Source organism: Macrobrachium nipponense, chromosome 31 (assembly GCF_015104395.2).
Source record: "Macrobrachium nipponense isolate FS-2020 chromosome 31, ASM1510439v2, whole genome shotgun sequence".
NCBI classification, from domain to species: Eukaryota; Metazoa; Arthropoda; class Malacostraca; order Decapoda; family Palaemonidae; genus Macrobrachium; species Macrobrachium nipponense.
This window is the reverse complement of record NC_061093.1, coordinates 16530313-16542340: the sequence shown is the minus strand read 5'-3', so window position 1 is coordinate 16542340 and position 12028 is coordinate 16530313. Positions and strand designations below refer to the sequence as shown.

The following is a 12028-nucleotide window of genomic DNA, read 5'->3' as shown; positions in this document are numbered from 1 at the left end:
TAGTCACCCAATTACTTAGATTATATATATATATATATATATATATATATATATATATATATATATATATATATAATATAATATAATATAATATATACAAATATTTGCCATGCCCCAGGTTAGGTTAGGTTGATTGGGTTAGATCAGGTTAGGTTGGGTTGGTGGGTTGGGTTGGGTTGGGTTGGGTTAGGTTAGGAATAGGTTAGGTTGGGTTGGGTTAAGTTGGGTTGGATTTGATGAGGATGGGTTGAGTTGGGTTAGGGTGGGTTGGTTTGGGTTTGATTAGGATGGGTTGGGTTGGGTTAGGATAGGTTAGGTTGAGTTGGTTAGATTAGGCTAGTTGGGTTGGGTTGGGTTAGGCTGGGTTTGGTTTCCTCAGCAACTGATGGTAATTTGGGTGTGGGAAACAAAATGAGATTATTGTCAAGGAAATCCTATGGTTAGCTTTTAAGATACGGCGTCCCCCCCTCCCCCCCCCCCCCCCCCCCCGGCTATTTCTGTCCGATTATTTCGGCAGTAATATCTGGGTGGGAAATTCTCTAAGTCTTATCAGGCGTTCGTCACTGACTGGCCGGTATGTCAACAGCTGCAGTGGTATTAAAAGCTTCAATTATTCTCATCGAGTTCTGTATCTGGAGGAGGAGGAGGAGAGAGTTGCCGAAGACAAGCCAGCATAATGGCTTGCCTTTTATAGATAAGAAAAACGCGTTATTCAAACGAAATTGATTTTCATCAAAACAAAAGACAACAAACAAAAAATGCTTTTGATGAGAAAAGCATTTACAGGAATAACTAAGCTCTGCACCCAGGTGCCGTTTGTGCACCTCACGCAGTGCACCGTATGTATTACTTGAGGTTCTTTGCAGTGTTCCTCCGGTACATAACTGCAACCCCTTTATTTCGTTTACTGTACCTCCGTTCATATTATCTTTCCCCCATCTTAATGTCCACCCATAGTGCAAATGCGAGGTCTTCCACCTGATACACCTTTAAAGCCTCCTTTACTCTCAATTTCCCTTTCAATGCTGAATGATCTCGTAAGTCCCAGCGCTTGGCCTTCGACCTGAATTGCATATTACCATTCCTACTGCAACTAAGCATTACAAACCTAAAACATACATCCAATAAACACGTCAAAAAAATTATTGCAAAGAGAAAATAGCCAGACACAAGGCAAGAAAGAAAAGTCCCTTCAAAGAACACATAAAAACAAATGAAAGAAACTCCACCCATCTGTAACTAATGGCGAACAGACACCTGGGGCTCTCTCAACTACTTCCTCTCGCTTGCGGCAAGTGACAGGTTTATATTGACTTGTCGGGGCGCATTTTTTTTTTTTTTTTTTTTTTTTTTTTACTGCGGGTTTTCCTTTAGTGGCAAGTTACTCCCCTTTTTTATTCTCTTCTTTTTTCCTCCCTGTCTTCTTCATTCTGCTTAAACTGTCACATCTCCCTCACATTTCTTTCAGTGGAACAGTCTCTCTAAGGATGTCGTGCAATTCGGAATTTCCCAAGGTCAAGCGAAGATGCAGTGCATTGCTACTATAAATTTCTAATTTTTCTTCATTTATTTACATTTTGCCTTAATTTTAAATTTTTTTTCTTATATCTGATCTCTTCTTTCTGTATATCCTATTATCTTCTGTAACTTCTGTCAAATGAACGCTTGTTCTTTGGAAGATTGAATTTCAAGTCAGTGGGCCTTGTAGGCTTGTTCCATATGAATAGGCGTTTGCCTTCGAAATAATAATAACAATATTTTCTTACATATTCAAAGATAAATTTTTCCTCGTTTGCGTGCTGTCTGTCAACTAGTATCACTTTTCGCTCAATTTGTCACAAGATATACCAATTGTACTTTCTGATATATTAAAATTACCTCTATTGTAAGACATCCAACTCGCCTAACTAGCCTGTAAAGGCCCGTCGACACGGTCGAGCTTTGCTCGACAAACTCTGCTCGATGTGACGTCAGAAGCGGAGAAACCGCAGATAAGGTTTTGACTTTTCTCGCTTCTGACGTCACATCGAACAAAGTTCGTCGGGCAAAGCTCGACCGTGTGGACAGGGCTTAAGACTGACATGCCCATTTTTACGCACTTTAACATGTGGCTGATGATTACGCATATGTCCAAGTTGGTTGTTTACAACAGTTCCTTGTTGGACGAGTCTGTTACGTGCTCGACTACCGATCTCAGGGTCCGGATTAAATTCCCCGCTCTGCCAAAGCGAAATCAGACGAATTTATTTTTGGTGATTTAAATTCATTTCTCGATGTGGTTCGGAACTCACAATAAGCTGCATGTCCCGTTGCTAAGTGACCAGTTGGTTCCTAACCACGTAGAAATATCTAATCCTTCGGGCAAGCCCTGGAGAACTGTTCATTAGCTCAGTGGTCAGGTTATAACTTTGTTGTTTACAACGTAATTGATCCACAAAGAACCTTTCTCTGCGTCTAATGAACGCACACTGTTCTTCTTCTGCAAATCCTACTTTCATCTACCTAACTTTCTAGATTCAGTTCTTCGTGGACGAGTGGTTTTCACGCTCGGCTGCCAATCCGGTGGTCCGAAGTTCGAATCCCGGGTCGGCCAACGCGGAATCAGAGGAATTTATTTCTGGTGACAGAAATTCATTTCTCGAATAAGTGTGGTTCGGATCCCACAGTAAGCTGTAGGTCCCGTTGCAAGGTAACCAACTGGTTCCTAGCCCTGTAAAAATATCTAATCCTTCGGGCCAGCCCTAGGAGAGCTGTTAATCAGCTCAGTGGTCTGGTAAAACTAAGATATACTTAACTCCTAGATTTAAAACTTTACCAAGCACCTTTCATGTTGTTCTCGCGTCGTTTCCTCATCCAGGCATACCTTCATAGCCCCAGTCAGCCTCTCAATTAAATCACAATCATCATTCAGCATCACCTCACGCGTAAGCCTATCAGGTTCATAGGAGTCTTACCATTTTCCAACTTCATAAATTGTCCTTAAGAGTTTGAGATTTCTCAGACTCCTTCCAATCTTGCGTCGTTCAACTCGGCCCCTTTTCCAGCTACGACGTTTAAGAACTCTTCAAATTACTCACTTCATCGACTTGGGGCTAAATTCCCTTCATATAACAAAATCTCTCTCTCTCTCTCTCTCTCATCTCATATATATATATATATATATATATATATATATATATATATATATATAATATATATACATATATATATATATATATATATATATATATATATATACTTATACATACATGACATATATACATACATTATATATATATATATAATATATATATACATACATATATACATATATATATATATATATATATATATATATCTATATAGAAAGGTACACACACATTATATATATATGCATATATAAACATAAATCCCTTTGCTTCAATCAACATTCCCCAAACCTTACTAGATGCAGTCTGTCTCTTATGCGAGTGAGTAAATTAGTCTTATCAATCACCAATGTCCTTCCCTGCGCAAAGCCTCCGTCCTTTGCTTTTCAACTTTTAGAATCTTTCGCGGCGTCGCCTTTTTGCATGTCTTAGTCACTCATTGCCCAAGTTGCTCTATTTCTGTACCCTAGAGGCCAACTCTCTCTCTCTCTCTCTCTCTCTCTCTCGTCCCTCCCCCCCTCTTCCCCCCTTCCTCTTCTCTCCCCTCTCTCTCTCTCTCTCTCTGAAATCAGCTTCTGAAATACTGAGCATACGCTCACTTTCACGGTAAACAGGAGTTGAACAAGTCTCTCTCTCTCTCTTTCTCTCTCTCTCTACTACCATTACTACTACTACTATTACTGTTCATATGCCCAGTACCATAGTAAACCGTAGTCCAATCAGTGTTCCTCTCTCTCTCTTTCTCTCTCTCTCAAGTACTGATAACCATAGTAGAATGTTTCTCTCTCTCTCTCTCTCTCTCTCTCTCTCTCTCTCTCTCTCTCTCTCTCTCTCTCTCTGCAATCACCTTGTGTGATACTGATCATACATACATTTACATAATGAACTGGAGGAGTCGAGTAGGCGGTTTTTATTTTTGTAAATAGTAAAAAAATCATAAAAACCATTAAATTACATTTACTTCCACATAAAAATATAAATATTAAAAACTGGCCTCTATCCCTTAAATGCTAATTGCTTTCTCTTTCTGCCCCCGTTCTTAGAAAGTCGATTACAATGAACATAATCAGGGAATTTGAAACTGGATACGAATGTCGTATACGAAAGTCGTATATGAAAGTCGTATGCAGTTATCACAATCAGGGAATTTTAAACTTCAATTTAAAATTCATATTGCCAAGCGAAAGATAATTATTCATGTTTGCAGTGTAATGCAAAAAAAAATCTTATCACAGCCATACAATTCTTTACTCACTGTATATATAAAAAATGTAAGTTTCTCCCATCACTGCATCTTGAACTTGCGTATTATTTGCGGTCAATTTGGATTATTGATGGAAAAGCGTTATTCTTTTTTACCCTCGCTGTCCAAAATCACCACTTACTCTACTACCCAACAACTACCATGAAGAAGAGTAAACTACTGTATTTACTTGAAAAAGACATTCTTCGCAGTTTCCGACGATGCTAAGAATTATATATCTCGTATCTCATTTTATATATTTTGGCGAATGTTATTTTCAGCTAAATTCAACTCGCAGTTTTGACCTCTTATTTTATGTCATTTGGCTCTTAAACTGCAATAAATTACTGCAGCTATTCTTATCTTAGAAATGACACCGAATTCAGAATCCTAGCAGGAAATGGAACTTTTAAAATCGAGTCCAATAGCCTATCATTAGGCGATTATTCAGTGAAAAATGGTAGTTATGCCATGGTGTTATTAGAATTAATATACATATTATAATTAATATATAATATATATATATATCTATATATAATATAACATGTATTTATATATACATAACATATATATATATATATTATATATATAATATAATATATCATATATATATTAAAAAGCTAAAAAAATAAAAATAACAGTAACCGCAAAAGCTCTAAAATACAATTACAAGACATAATACATTATAAATTAAATAAAAATTATTTGTAGCAGAACCAACCATCAAGAGAGAAAGGAAGGACGGAAACCAGAAATGACAAAAGGCAACAGCTCACGTAAGGTGAAGAGTTATCGAGGAGGACTGCTCAGTCAGTGTTCAACTGAGGAACGAGCTGTTAGATAAACAATGACTCCAGGATTGTCGATAGTTTGCCACTCGGTGACCGTCCCAATATTGCAAAATCTTTGTATTGTATATTATGTTTGCATTTATGGACGTGTTGTCTGATGTTGGAAAATTCAGGATTGGCAATTTTGTTACCGGTTCGATAGCTGACGCCCTCATGGCAATCAATTCCGACCCTTAGTAACCTCTGTGAGGATACCACGTAGGTCCCCAGATTACATCTAGGGCGATTAAACTTGTACACAACACATGAGGTCATCAAAGGGTCAAGTTTATCCTTGAATTTAAGCAACTACCAAAACTATGTGGATGTGTTCGGGATATTAAATCTGATAGCTGGTATATAATTAAATATGAGTTTTCATAGTGCACCATAGAAATTTTTCTCATGGATTAAAGGTACATTTGCATAAAATGGAAGCTTAGGCACAGTAGGAAAGGAGACTTTTGGAATGAAAACGTTATTTAGAAGTTTAAAAACATACCTGTGAAAAAAGTGTAGCAGGAAAATAATTTCCAGTAAAATATTGACGTCAAAAATTTATTTCGTCGTGAAAAAAACTCCCAACTTGATGTCAGTGAGAAGGCACGATGTTAGTACTAGTAATGTGAATAGGTTCAAATGTTTATAGTCAGTGTTTTTATGGTTTTAAATTAAACTCTTTATCCGTATTACTTCATCGCGCCTTCTCATTGACATCTAGTTGGGAGTTTCACCACTTTTAATGTTAATTTTATTGTTTTCTGTCTTTATAGCTTGAAAATGAAATAATCTCAGGACCACCTGAGATTATTTCCTCCTACAACAGTCTTCTGTTGTCCGAGTTACTAGTAACTACCAGATCTAAGAACGTAAGATATATATATATATATCTATATATATATATATATATATTATATATATATATATGCGCATGTGTATGTATGTATATATATGGCTTATTACATAGTGCTGGGAAATTTTACCAAGAAAACTAGCCAGTTGTTTAAAGAAGAGTTAATTTTCCCATAAAGATTTTCACCTATAATCCTATGTTAACACAGTCCCCTTTAAAAAATTGTACTAACATTCAGTATTTGTCATCATAGTAAGTATTAGTATACAGTGAAAACAATTACAATATGCATAGTATGAACTTTACAATACATTTTAGCTCTACTAACAACTCGGCGCATGTCTTGGTGACTAATTTATTCATTAAAAATTTTGAAATAATTTTCATTTTCACTGTACTGTGAGTGTACGCATTTTACTTGAGTAAAGTCAGTATCCATTTTTTTATGATGTCTTCGTACGCTTCTTTTAGTTAGTAATCACTTCAGTGAATGACAGTACTCACACACTTCATTTGATACAAAAGCGACACTTTATAATTATATTAGGCCTTAAGAATCCTCACTCTTGTTTTTAAACAGTTCATTTGTGACGCTTTAGTACGCACTGTAACAACAACATTTCATTCATAAGGTTTTACGAAGGCACAATTTTCTGTGAAATCAAAATCAATATGCCACGCAGTTTGGACACTTTGATTTTGGTCACTTATGACGACACGATTCTTTTAAAAAAAATAAAATGAAATATGTAAAAATATTTCTACAAGAAAAACGTACCACCCCTACTTGCAATTACTTTCCAATGCAAGACACTCTTCCTCGATTCCACAAAGTATTCGTGTACGAATCCAAATAAATCAGATATGAAAAACCAAGAGAATCACTTCCGCGCAAACTTCAACCGCCTTCAGGAAGTACCTGAGCTAGCGACCACCACCTTCCAGGTCGGGGACCTACTGTGTGTAACACGGCCGAACCGAAGCCGAAGTCACGACGACGGCCGTGCAAGAAGAATAGTAAAAGAAGGAGAATACCAGAGTGTCGCGGCTATTCTCTACTGAAATACCCTCTGTCCGAAGGAAGCTTCTGCCCTGTAACCTCCCTCCGTGATGCCTTACCCACCCCCGTTGCCACACTGAACGCTGACCAAACCCAGGTAAATATTTTCATTATCTTTCGCCGTTTATAGATGTCGTTTGAATTCAAAGAGGTTCCCCTCAAAGCAAATTTGAAGAAAACGGGATGTCAGCCTAACCCACTGACGCAATTTCTAGTAGAGCAGTCCGGTCAGGTGCTAAATATACAGTAGCAGACCCTTGATAGTCTCCTGCAGCTATGAGACGAGACTACAGGTGTGAAAAACAATGAGGAAGAGAGCGACGGAGGACCCCACGACAGTAAAAGTGGACATAAAAGAAAATTGAACGGAATAAACAAAGATGACACACGCATTCTCCCCGCTGACGAACTTGGCAGGTGAACGCCTGATCACCCTTCTCGAGGTGTTAACACTAATCTTGGGCGTAATTACGATGAGTTTAATGACTTCTGAAGGCTTAAAAAAGTAAATATAGTACATTCTTAGCAGCTCCAATTCTACAGTGACAGAACACACTCACGCACACATACAGCGAGAGTATAGAGCTTCGTCATGCGTAAAACAGACAACCAAATTAGACGCTTTTGGCAAAGGGGTGAAACATACAACGCATCACGTGTCTGTAGCGAAGGTATACGTGTAGGCTACACAGCCTTGGCACTAGTTACCATCATCATCCCCTCTACTGTTATTCTAAAACTCCTCTAGCTTCGACGCCCTCGCGACCAGTCTCTCTTTGCAGACGGATTGTTGCTAATACCAGTTGATACGGTTGATCTGCCCGGTGTTACATGCGGTTCAGGCGTTCTCTCTCTCTCTCTCTCAAAACAGGAAAACTAAGTAGACAGTGCTTGAATCTCTCTTTCTCTTTTAAAAGAGGAAAGCTAAGTAGACAGTGCTTGAATCTCTCTCTCTCTCTCAAAACAGGAAAGCTGAGTAGAAAATGCTTGAATCTCTCTTTCTCTCTCTTTAACACAAGAAAGCTAAGTAGACAGTGCTTGAATCTCTCTCTTTAAAACAGGAAAGCTAAGTAGACAGTGCTTAAATCTCTCTTTCTCTCTCTTTAAAACTGGAAAGCTAAGTAGACAGTGTTTGACTCTTTCTTTCTCTCTCTCTCTCTTTTAAAAGAGGATAGCTAAGTAGGCATGGTGTTTGAATTACTCTATTAAATAGGATAGCTAAGTACTAGATATAGTGGATGAACTACTCTCTCACGCACACAGGAAAACTAAACTAGACAAAGTGGATGAACTATACTCTCTCTCTCTCTCTCTCTCTCTCTCTCTCTCTCTCTCTCTCTCTCTCTCTCTCTCTCACGAGTCAAGTAGAAAGTCAATCAAACCTGCGAGAGGAAAGAAGCAATTCCTTCTAAAAACACAGAAATAGGATGACCAAAGAACTGCTGAAATCAAGAATCTTTTGTAGAGTATTTCAGCCACTTTATATCAATAAGACCTTGACACAAATATAACCACGATCAAAAGCTTTGCAATGCCAGGTCGTCACACAGTGAAAATAGAGAGTGTTTCGAAACCGCCGACGCACCAAACCCTTTCAGCGCCCTAATATGGACAGAGCAAAAATCAGCGAAGACGGTTCGATAGGCTGGCCCTAAATACGAACGCGTTTAAATAAAGCCAAGAAGTGTGACGCACACATATTCCTTAGTCATCATTCAAGACGACGCGAGGACAAAATTCACTTTAAAAAAACTACAGAAAAGAATAAGTTCAGTTAAAAGTGACGGCATTTCTTTCATCGAGAAAGACATTACTACAACAGTGTTAGTACTTACTCTGGGAATAAGTCCACAATATACTTTGTTGTTGTCGTTGTTATTCTTGTTGTTGTTGTTCTTGTTGGGTTGGGGGGGGGGGGGGTTAGGAAAGCCCCATGGAAAAGCCTGAAAAGGTCTGAAAAAGGTGTTTCACGTCGAGTTAAAGATACAGAAATTTTAGGATAGTATATGTATGATTTATTAGAACGGAAAATTTATAAAATAAAATGTGCGTGTTCAACAGTTCAGAAACAGGGTTTAATTGGAGGTTTCTAAATAAAAAAAGATTAATTTGCCGGGAATTTTTATTTTAATTTTTTCGTTTGCCGAAAAAAACAGCGCTTTTTGACTGTAGATTTCAGCGCATCCCCCCCCCCCCCCCTAAGTAAGCTGGAGGTCGGATCACGCCTTGTTAAAACCACCAACGCCTAGCCAGAATCTTTCTCCTTGATGGTTGGGCTGTGTCGGCTTTATGCCAGCATGTATCTTTGTCCTGAGTGTGAGGTAGTGTGGAAGGGAATAGGAGGCCTGGTGTGGATCTCGAGACTCTTCCAGCCAACAGAGACTGTTCTCATGTTGCTTACTTGTGATTTAGACCAAAGGGGAGAGGGAGAGAGAGAGAGGAAGAAACTTTACCTTACCTTACAGCTCGTTAGGGTTGCCCAAAGTCCCTCAGATTGAGGCATCCCCTAATGTTCTACAGAACAATTGCTAATTTCCATCTCCCGGTATAATTTGCATCACTTCCAATCTTGGATGGGTCTGGGATGACAGCTCAGATATCTGTCAGAGTGATTCTTAAATCATCTACTTCACTCCTGATAGTTTGCCTCAGATGAGCTGGCAACTCATTGAAATAGACGCTCATTATCGATGCTGGTGCGTTAGCGGATTAATTGTTCCTGTGTGCTTTCCTTAGTTTTCCTGGTATAGTTTTGGGCACTATTAATCTACCTCTGCTAGCTCTTTCAGATATTTTTAGCTCCGTGATGTTTTGGGTAATTCCTTCTATCTGTTTACATGCCTGTATATCATGTAGCGTTCTCTTCTCCTTTCTAGACTATATAATTTTAAATATTGTAGTCTTTCCCAGTAGTCAAGATCCTTAACTTCTATTCTAGCTGTAAAGGACCTTTGTACACTCTTTATTTGTGCAGTATCCTTTTGGTAGTGTGGGTACCATATCATATTGAAATATTCAAGTTTTGGAACTAAACGTACATACGTTTTTAAAAGATTAAATCATATGTTCAGCTTTTCTTGTTTTGAAGTGCCGTAACAACATTCCCATTTTTACTTTGCATTTTGCCAATAATATTGCTATTTGATCATTGTGAAACATATTCCTATTCAAAATCACACCAAGGTCTTTAACTGCTTCCTTATTCGTTATTAGGTCCTCTATATGCATATAGCATTCGTTCTTCATCTCCATATTTTATTGATTTAAATTTATCAGTTAAATACCATCCTATTTACCTTGCTTCTCACCGTCAGTTTTATTTGAAAAAAATATCGAAAGATGGAATACAAGATAAATGGCCTCCAGTATCAGAATATGCATTTTTGCTATAAAATATTTTTAATTATGCCTAAATATTTCGATGCCCCACAATTTTCTGTCGTTTTTAATCGCTAGAGATGCCACGAAACGGAAAAGTTATACGGATACACATGTAGTGTACTGCATCCCATACTTTGCGTTAAAGATGTGACTTGTATGACGAATCCATGTAAAAAAAAAAAACACTCACAGGTTAAAAAAGAGTCGTAGGAAAAAAGTCACAGGAAAAAGAAAAAGTCACAGGAAAAAGAAAAAGTCACATTAACCTCTCCTAGATAGTGACCCTCAAGTTATTAAACCCGATATATGTATCCACCTTTGCAGCGTGTTTAGTACAAGCCCGTTAGGGATGACCATAAAAACATGAACATAAGACTGTAAATAAGATAAAGATCACCATAAATTAATGTGATTTTTTTTCCTGCCACCTATATGACAGACTTCCGTTCAATTGGAGCCACTGAAAATTTTGAATTTCCTTGACACACTAGTTCATAAGACACTGCTTTTACGGCATTCTACCTGGCATGTGTCTTTGTACCCAACAAACTTAGGAGTCAGAGCCTGTCGAATCTTGCAATTTTGGAGATTCCTGGGCACCGCTACCCACAAACCAGGTTTGTATTCTCATTCGTCAGCAGCAGCAGCGCGAGTAAACACTGAATAAGGGACATAAATAGTAGCAGCAATAAATACTAACCCCATGAGTGGTCCTTTAAGAGGCATCATCAGCCGCCGTCACCACCTGCATACCAGAGGGCAAAAGGGACACAAGACATATTAAGACCACAATCTTGGACAGTGGTGACTAATCGCGTCTTGAGGGGGCATAATGGTCCTTCGCAGTCTCGTCAGTTAAATACTTCACTTTATGGTTTTAATTGAGGATAAGTTATTGTTTTGTTCACTTCTGACAGTTCATTTTCTGCGTTATGTAACTTTGTAGACAATTTTTAGCTCGACTATTTCGTTTAACAAGTGATACCATTTTTAATGTAGAATAAGTTCCGTGAACAAACGCACGTAGACACGTGTGTGTGTGTAGGTGGGCGGTGTTTAAATCTACTGGTCAATATTTTTACCAGATACATATGCAATTGTAATAGCCACAATGCCTTCTCATGGTCAGGTCGGCAACGTGACCTTCTGTGATTATAGGACCTGGGCTCGTTCCCGGTAACGGACATTACAATTTCTTAAAACAAATTTCGTGAACTTAGATCTTCAGGCTTTGTAGTGACAAGCGTATCCAAAAAAAGGAGTCAAGAATTCAAGAGGTTATATATATATATATATATATATATATATATATATATATATATAATATATAGATAGATAGATAGATAGATAGATAGATAGATAGATAGATAGATAGATAGATAGAGAGAGAAGAGGAGAGAGAGAGAGAGAGAGAGAGGGGTTTGTGTCTATAAGTTTACGTTAGGTCATTGAAACTAGGTGTAAATGCTTATAAAATTAAATAAGTGGAAATTTATAATCCCACGCAAAACAATAATACGACGTTCTAGTCAC

General features: G+C 38.0%; 1 protein-coding gene across 1 annotated transcript in view; it reads right to left on the bottom strand.

The window, feature by feature from the left end:
* LOC135206650 (uncharacterized) overlaps positions 1-7096 on the bottom strand; it is a 62365-nt gene extending 55269 nt beyond the window's left edge. Inside the window, exon 1 of the mRNA XM_064238006.1 lies at positions 6974-7096. The gene's annotated coding sequence lies outside the window, so the exon portion shown is untranslated. The remainder of the gene's footprint in view (positions 1-6973) is intronic.
* Between the last annotated feature and the right edge of the window lie 4932 nt (positions 7097-12028).